Source organism: Petaurus breviceps, unplaced genomic scaffold, assembly GCF_028583685.1.
Source record: "Petaurus breviceps papuanus isolate PSGF00001 unplaced genomic scaffold, PetGlider_PUasm1.0 227, whole genome shotgun sequence".
NCBI lineage: Eukaryota > Metazoa > Chordata > Mammalia > Diprotodontia > Petauridae > Petaurus > Petaurus breviceps.
Window position 1 is genome coordinate 13,997,445 of NW_027185896.1, and position 7,643 is coordinate 14,005,087.

Consider the following 7,643-nt stretch of genomic DNA (forward strand, 5'->3'; position numbering starts at 1 on the left):
TAGTGCAGTGCCTGGAACATAGTATGCGCTATCTAAATGTTAGCTATTATTATTATTGCTATTATGAATTATTTTCAGATGTTATTGAAGTGAAAGCTATTGGGAGATAGGTTCTGAAAAATTTCAAAACATCGGAGCCAGGATGGAGTGGGTGGGTGGGAGTCAGGGGTAGTGTCCATGAAGAGAGATAATGAGTTTCCCATTACTGAGTTTATGTGATAGCCCCCCAAAAAGACCCCAGTCTTCCTCAATTTTAAACTGAATTAATTAGCGACAATCTAGTGTCTCAAGTGAGAAATATAATGGTCTCCCTGTCTTTTGCCTTAGTCAGACACCATCTAAAATGCTTTTTTTTTCTAGTTCTAGGTGCCACATTTTAGGAAAGACATTGACATGCTACTGTGCTTCCAAAGGAAGGCGACCAGAATAATAAGGGGACTAGAAATTAAGATCAGTGAGTCCTGGTGGAAGGCCCTGGGGATGGCTAGCCTGGAGAAGAGAGACCTTAAGAAGCACCTGATGGTTCTCTGCCAATATTTAAAATGCAACGATGTGGAAGAAGGCTTATTATTATTATTTTTAATGAGTGAAGGGAGTTACAGAGGGACAGGGTGAAGTTCCAGATAAAGAAGAACTTCCCAATGGTTAGAGCTAATCAAGAGTGGAATGAAATACTTCCTAGGTAGTGAATTCCCCATCACTGGAAATATCCCAAAAGAACCCGGATGATGACTGACTGACTATCGGGGGACGATATTGTGGAGGAGATTGCTACTCAGGACAGGGGTGGACTCGATGACCTTCGCGGCCCTGTCCAGCTGCAAGCTTTCGGGATTCTGGGATTAACAACCTCCCCAGGAAGCCCTTGTTATTTTCCGAGCACTTAGTACTCTGCCGGCCTGGAGGGTTTGCAGCTGTGGATCTTCCTCTCTCCTGATGTTTGTCCCATTTCTTTAGTTTATGATCTGGCCCCTGTTTCTTAAAGAGCCCGGGCTTTATTTTTCTGAAGCATTTAAAAAACATCAGGTCAAACCTAACAGGTGATTTCCTAATACATAGCCCCTGGCTCTCTATCTCTTTACCACTGCTAAGGCTAAAGTGTTTTTCTATTTCACCAGGTATAAATACAACTATCATATCTCTCCTCTGTTTGCTTCCATCCTTGTGTCCCTGTAGGAGCCCGAACACACTTGATCACCTCTCCTAACATCCTTTCCTCTAGGTCCTAACCTGGGAATGATGGTAGCAAGTTGGCCACCTATTCCATGTCCTTGGAGAGCTCATTGGAGCTCAACATCATAGGATTTAAGGGCAGCTAGGTGATGCCATGGATAGTGCACCAGCCCTGAAGTTAGGAGGACCTTAGTTCAAATTTGTCCTCAGATACTTACTAGCTGTGTGACCCTGAGCAAGTCACTTAACCCCATTTGCATAAAAAAAAACCCAACATGGGATTTAGAACTGGAAAAGATCTTAAAGATCATTACATGCAGTCTTATTACTTTTACATATGAGGGTGCTGAAGCCCATGGAGGTTAAGTGACTAACCCAAGGTCATACAGGTAGTAACAGAGGTAGTATTTGAACTCAGGTTCTCTGACTCGATTTCCAGTTCTCTTTCTGCTACAGGAGACTGTCTCTTGCTGTGATCAGTGCAACATAAGATGGATACAGCATCAAGGTGGCCCAACAGGTAAGTAAGGAGTGATATTCATGCAGTAAGTATTTATTAAGCACCTACTGTCTACTGAGGTCTGTGGTAGTCTCTAGCGGAGATGGGAGGATAATAGAATATGGTGCCTGTCTTCATGGAGGTCACAGTTTAGAAGAAGGATTATGAAGATTCACAGAAAAAAATTCACAAAATTCACAGAAAATTCACATCATACTATACTATATACTATGCTGTATTATAACTAGGAGAACAGAATAGGGTCATAGGGTAGGTCAGCATGTCAAGGACCTGGGATTGTGTTAGTGTAGAAATTGCCTTGACAGATGCAGATTTTAGTCCACATGTGCATAGCTTGTAGTTTTCCTGGGCTACCCGAGGGCCAGAGAGATTAAATGATTTGTCCACTGTCAGCAGTATCACACTCAGAAACAAACCTGAACGCTGCATATTGACTTAGAAAACCACAAATAGACCATATATACGTTGTATTGTATTTTATTTTTGGCAGCTAGGTGGCGTAGTGGATAAAGTGTCTGGCCTGGAGTCAGGAAGACTCATTTTCCTGAGTTAAAAATCTGATCTCAGACATTAGCTTTGTGACCCTGGGCAAGTCATTTCCCTCTGTTTACCTCAGTTTCCTCATCTGTAAAATGAACTGGTGAAAAAAATGGTCAACTACTCCAGTGTCTTTGCCAAAATACACTCAAATGGGGTCACGAAGAGTTGGACATGATTGAACAAGAAATTATATTTTTATTTATTTTGTTAGATATTTCTCAATTATATTTTAATCTTATTTGACCTGCATCCTGGAGTTTTGCTAGCCCCAGCTGATCAGTAGGCTATCTATTTGATATCCCTGCAACAGAGTTGCTGCAGTGTGCAGGTAAAATGTTTAACAACTGGCTCCCTACCCCCGACGCAGGACACACCTTTAAAGTATATTAACATTTTCTCCATCAATTTCTTAAGTCTAGAGAAGCAACAAAACGTCCATTTGAGGCCTGATTTGTAGTTAGCCAATTTCTGAGGTATGAACGTTCACATTGCTGCACACCGGTCCTCTATCTCTCATCGGGTCCTCTGCTCTTTTCTGGGTTTCTTCTGTCTCCTGAATCACCATGGTCTTTCCCAAGCAGTTTCTGGGCAAATGGCGCCTTGTGGAAAGTAAAGGATTTGACGAGTACATGAAGGAATTGGGAGTGGGGATGGCCCTGAGGAAAATGGCTGGAATGGCTAACCAAGATGTTTATAGCTCTGAAAGTGGGGATGTAATTACCATTAAGACCAAGAGTACCGTAAAAACTACACAATTCTCTTTTAAACTTGGTGAGAAGTTTGATGAGACCACAGCTGATGGCAGGAAAACTCAGACTCTTTGTACCCTTGAAAATGATACACTAATCCAGCTACAGACATGGGATGGGAAGGAAAGCACAATAACAAGAAAAGGAGAAGATGGAAAGCTATTGGTAGACTGTTATGAACAATGTGACCTGCTGCAGGGTCTATGAGAAGGCTGAGAAAAGAAATTCCATCTTTATATGGGACAGGAATTAGCTGTTATGAATGAACCAGCTCAGTTCAATGAGCAAACTCTGCAACCAAACTCTTTTGCTTTTTTCTTCTTCTCTTCCTTACTGTGGTCTATTATCTCAGTGACTGACTAGTAGCAAACTGTTACTAGAAAAAATGTTCACACTGAAAATTGAAGGATCATTCCTCTCCTCTCCTTCTCTCTCTCTCTCTCTCTCTCTCTCTCTCTCTCTCTCTCTCTCTCTCTCTCTCTCTCTCTCTCTCTCTCTCTCTCTCTCTCTCTCTCTCTCTCCCCCTCTCTCCCCCTCTCTCTCTGTCTCTACCTCCCTCCTGCCCCTTCAAGCAGGCTCCAGCACATCCCTGAGGTGAGATAATGAATTCAAGTATCCCTTGCTCCAAATCCAACACTACGATGCAATTCTGCCTCTTTTGAGAGAGGTACAAAGCCCAGTTGAAGGGCAGAGGTAGAAATGTTCATTTCCCACTTGGGAGAGTTTCCTGTAGGATTTCAGATCCAGGAGGAGGAGAAGCAATCTTTGGGCCAGGGGTCGATAGTCTGGGGCACAGTTCCACTCAATTTAATAAACATTTTCTAATTTTAGGAAGGACATCCACAAGCTGGACCCCATCCAGAGCACGGTGACCAGGCAAGTGGAGGGCCTTAGAATCACACCATATAAGGAGCAGCTGATGGAACTGGGGATGTTTAGTCTAGGGAAAAGTCTTCTGGGGTACACACTAGCTTCCTCCTAGTATCTGGAGAGCTATCATTTGGGAGGGGGATTAGACCCATTTGGAGGGCTTCAGAGGATGGAACAAGGAGACACAGGGACAAGTTGCAAGGGGCATATTTAGGCTTGCTGGGGGTGAGGGAGGTGGGAAGAGGAGGCAGGAAAATCTTGCTATCCACAGGAGGAAGGAGCTGCTCACTGGAAGTCTCCAAGCTAAAGATCAACAAGAACTGGGAGATCTTGCTCAGGTAGAGACAGGTTGGCCTAGATAAGATATAGGGCTCTTCTTCCCTTTGCCTGTGTCATGGGCCCCTTTGGCAGACTGGGAAAGTCTAGGAATTCAGAATCGTGTTTTTAAATGCACAAAGCATAATACATAGGATTACAAAGGAAAACCATTTCTGCTGAAAGGCAGTTATCTAAATATTAAAAACAAATGGACCCTAGGTCATTTCTGAAGCTTCTAACGCACTGGGATTCTATGAAGAGGAAGATGGCAACCCCTCTTTCCCCTCAGTCTTGGCCAGCATGTACGAGTACACAGACACCCATCAACAGGAATGTGCAAAAGTTTTTTGTATAAGGTTTGATACAACCGCAAAGCTGACCTGACCCCCGGCTTAGATGTAAAAAGCTGCTTTGCATCTGCATTCTTTCCGTAGGAAGACAGAAGATGGAGTCAATGATTCAGAGCTATTCCCAGCCAAAGGTATCCTGATATGCAGATTCCTTTAACAGGCAGAGCCCACCACTCACAGAAGCCCTTTGGTTTCTTTCCCACTCCCTCTACTTTTTCTCACAGGACTCAGTTTCTAACCCTTTCATTCTCTGAGTTACTGTGGTTGAGAATGGATGGCATCCTAAGCCTCATCACATACCTGAGTCCTAACTGTAACCACTAAGAGGGCCCTGCCCCTGGTCACAGACTGAGCTCCACCAGCCATTCCACAAACCTGGGCAGTAGGGTCAGACTGAGGAACGGACCATGGTTCGCCACAGCCATCCCTGGGAGACGTGTCCTCCCCCACCCTTCACTCCCCTAGATCAGCTGGAGACACCAGGACAGGTGGGGAATGGGAAAGAGAAGTAGACAGGGCACCTGTCTCAATAAGCAGAGAATTATGACTTGTCCTCACCCTAGAACTAGCTCCATCTGGCCCCAAACCTCTCCTTCCTCACTGAAGCCTGAATGCCTTTTCCCCAGTGCTCAGCCTCCCCAAAATCTAAAAAAAATGAGAATGGTTGGGGTAGCCAAAGACGTAGGTTCAAATGCCACAGCTCTATACAAGTCTGTGACTTTAGACCAGCATTGCTCCTGTAAGTCCAAAGTCCTGTCCCTGTTTCACAAAGGCCAAAACAATATGGCAAACCTAGATTCCCTTCCTTTCCTCCACTAGGATTATGAGATCGTGATAAGAACAGGCCCAAATTCCAGCTATGGGACAAGAGGGTCTGGTCCAGTCCCGCTGCCCAGTGCTCCCTCTGGCTGTGGTCTTGAGTACTGCAGTCCTTCAACTTCCAGGCTAAGAAAGGGTGAATGGAAGGAGTGCTGAATGCGAATTTAGAGTTGGAAGGAATCCCAAAGGCCATCTAGTCCAACCCTCTTATTTTACATAGGGAGAAATGGAGGCGTGGGGAGATGAAGGGACTTGGAAGGCACCCCTAAGCTTCCTCCCCATTTCAGAAATCCAGGACCCTTGTGCTCTCCCATCTACCTCCCCTTCCCAACCACCCACTTCCATCATGGAAATCTCAGGAAATGATGAGATCTGTTCCCAGAGTCCTTGAGGTAAATGTTAACCAACCCAGGGGAAACAGAGGGAATCAGATAATGATAGTAATGACAATAAGGGCTGGTGTTTTAAGGTTGGAAAAATGCCAAAATGCCTTACCTTAACTCATTTGAGCCTTCAAAGAATCCTGAGAGATGGGTCTGGTAAAAGTATTTTATCCCCATTTTACAGGTGAGTAAGGTTAAGTGACTTGCCTGTGGTCCCAGGACAAGTAAGTGCCAGGGGAGGGATTTGAACTTGCCAGACTCCCACCTCCAACACTCTGTCCATTACACTGAGGCCCAGGGGAGGCAGGATTTCAGAATATAAAATGACATGGTTGGAAGGGGACTGTAGAACTGAGAACACCAGAAGTAGAAAGAACCTTGGAGTTTTCTTCAAATCTTATTAAATATCCCACTTTAAAATATCCTTATTTTACAGATGAAAAAAATAGGCATTGAGAAATTAAAGCATCTTGTCTAAAGTCACAGAGCTTGTATAGAGCCAGGGCATTGGAACCTAGGTCTTTGGCTACCCCAACCATCCTGCCTCATTTTTTTTAGATTTTTGAAAGGCTGAGTACCTGGGGAAAGGCATTCAGGCTTTCAGTGAGGAAGGAGAGGTTTGGGCCCAGGTGGAGCTTTCCTAGGACCCCTGAATTCATGGAGGGCACTTTATCCTGAAATATAAGGCCACCCATTTTCTTCCCCACATGTCCTTCCCCTTAATCAGAGTCAACGATGTGATTGATGCTAGTATTGAAGCTGACAGTCTTAAGTTCTCCTAAGAGAAGTCTGGTACTCAGAGCCAGGGAGATTTGAGACCCAGTGTACCTTGCCTTAAACAGGCCACACCTGGAGTGTTTGGGTCCAGCTCTGGATGCCCTTCATTAGGAAGGATGTTGACCAGTGGAAGGTGGTTCAAAGGAGGCCAGTCAGGATGGGGATATACAAGATGCCCTCAGAATCTGAGTGAATTAGGCTGGGAAACAGAAGTTTTAAGGGAGAGATGTCCTTAAGTGTCTGAAGGGGTAGAGGAATTGGTCTTATAGTGGGGAGCTCTAGGGGACCGAACGATTGGAAGTTACAGCCAGACGGACCTCAGGCCAACATCACAAAGCACATTTCATAGATTGCAGCTGTTTCCAAAAATGAAATAGCTCCTGGACAGAGAGAGAGAGCGCTCAGTCTAACCAACATCCTAGCTAACTGCTCCAGCAGAATGCAAATGCCAGAGGGATTCCGGCTCTGGGTGGATGGTTAGACACCATTCTCTAAAAGGGCTATTCCCTCCAACTCTAAGCATCTATGACGCCTTAGGAAATCCCTGCTACCTTGGGTAGGGCCTGGCTCAGAGCCCCTGGGTGAGTCTCTGTGCCCTGTATGGCTGCCTTACCAGCTGAGAGCTGGGTCTGCTGTGGGCTATGAGCCACCAAGGTCCCAAGCTTAGTCTCCAGCACTGTACGTGGATGGACTGACTCCATTGAGGTGGATGGCTCCCTCTAACAGGTCACCTTCTCATCCTTCCATAAATGTTCCAAAATCTTCCATGTGGAAGGTCTTGACATTATGCAGAATGCACTCACTTCCACATCACAGACTTCCCCACTTCCTCCAGAGGCCAGTTCAGACATCTTGTTTCATATGAGGGCCCCCCTCCAGACCTCCTTCCCCCCTGCCCCAGTCATTGGTACCTTCGCCTTCTGGACAATGCTTTGTACATACCTTGCATTCGTGTGTGTGCTAGATCTCTCCTGCAGACTATAATAATCAATACACAGTGCCTTGAACAGTTGTTTAGTCATGTCCAATTCCTCGTGACCCCTTTTTTGGGGGGTTTCTTGGCAAAGATATTGGAGTGGTCTGCCATTTCCTTTCTCAGCTCATTTTACAGATGAGGAAACTGAGGCAAACAGGATTAAGTGAC

The 7,643-nt window shown here is 45.2% G+C and overlaps 1 pseudogene; it reads left to right on the forward strand.

Moving 5' to 3' along the window:
- The first annotated feature begins 2,771 nt into the window (after positions 1-2,771).
- LOC138166956 (fatty acid-binding protein 5 pseudogene) lies at positions 2,772-3,328 on the forward strand (annotated as a pseudogene).
- The last annotated feature ends 4,315 nt before the right edge of the window (positions 3,329-7,643 follow it).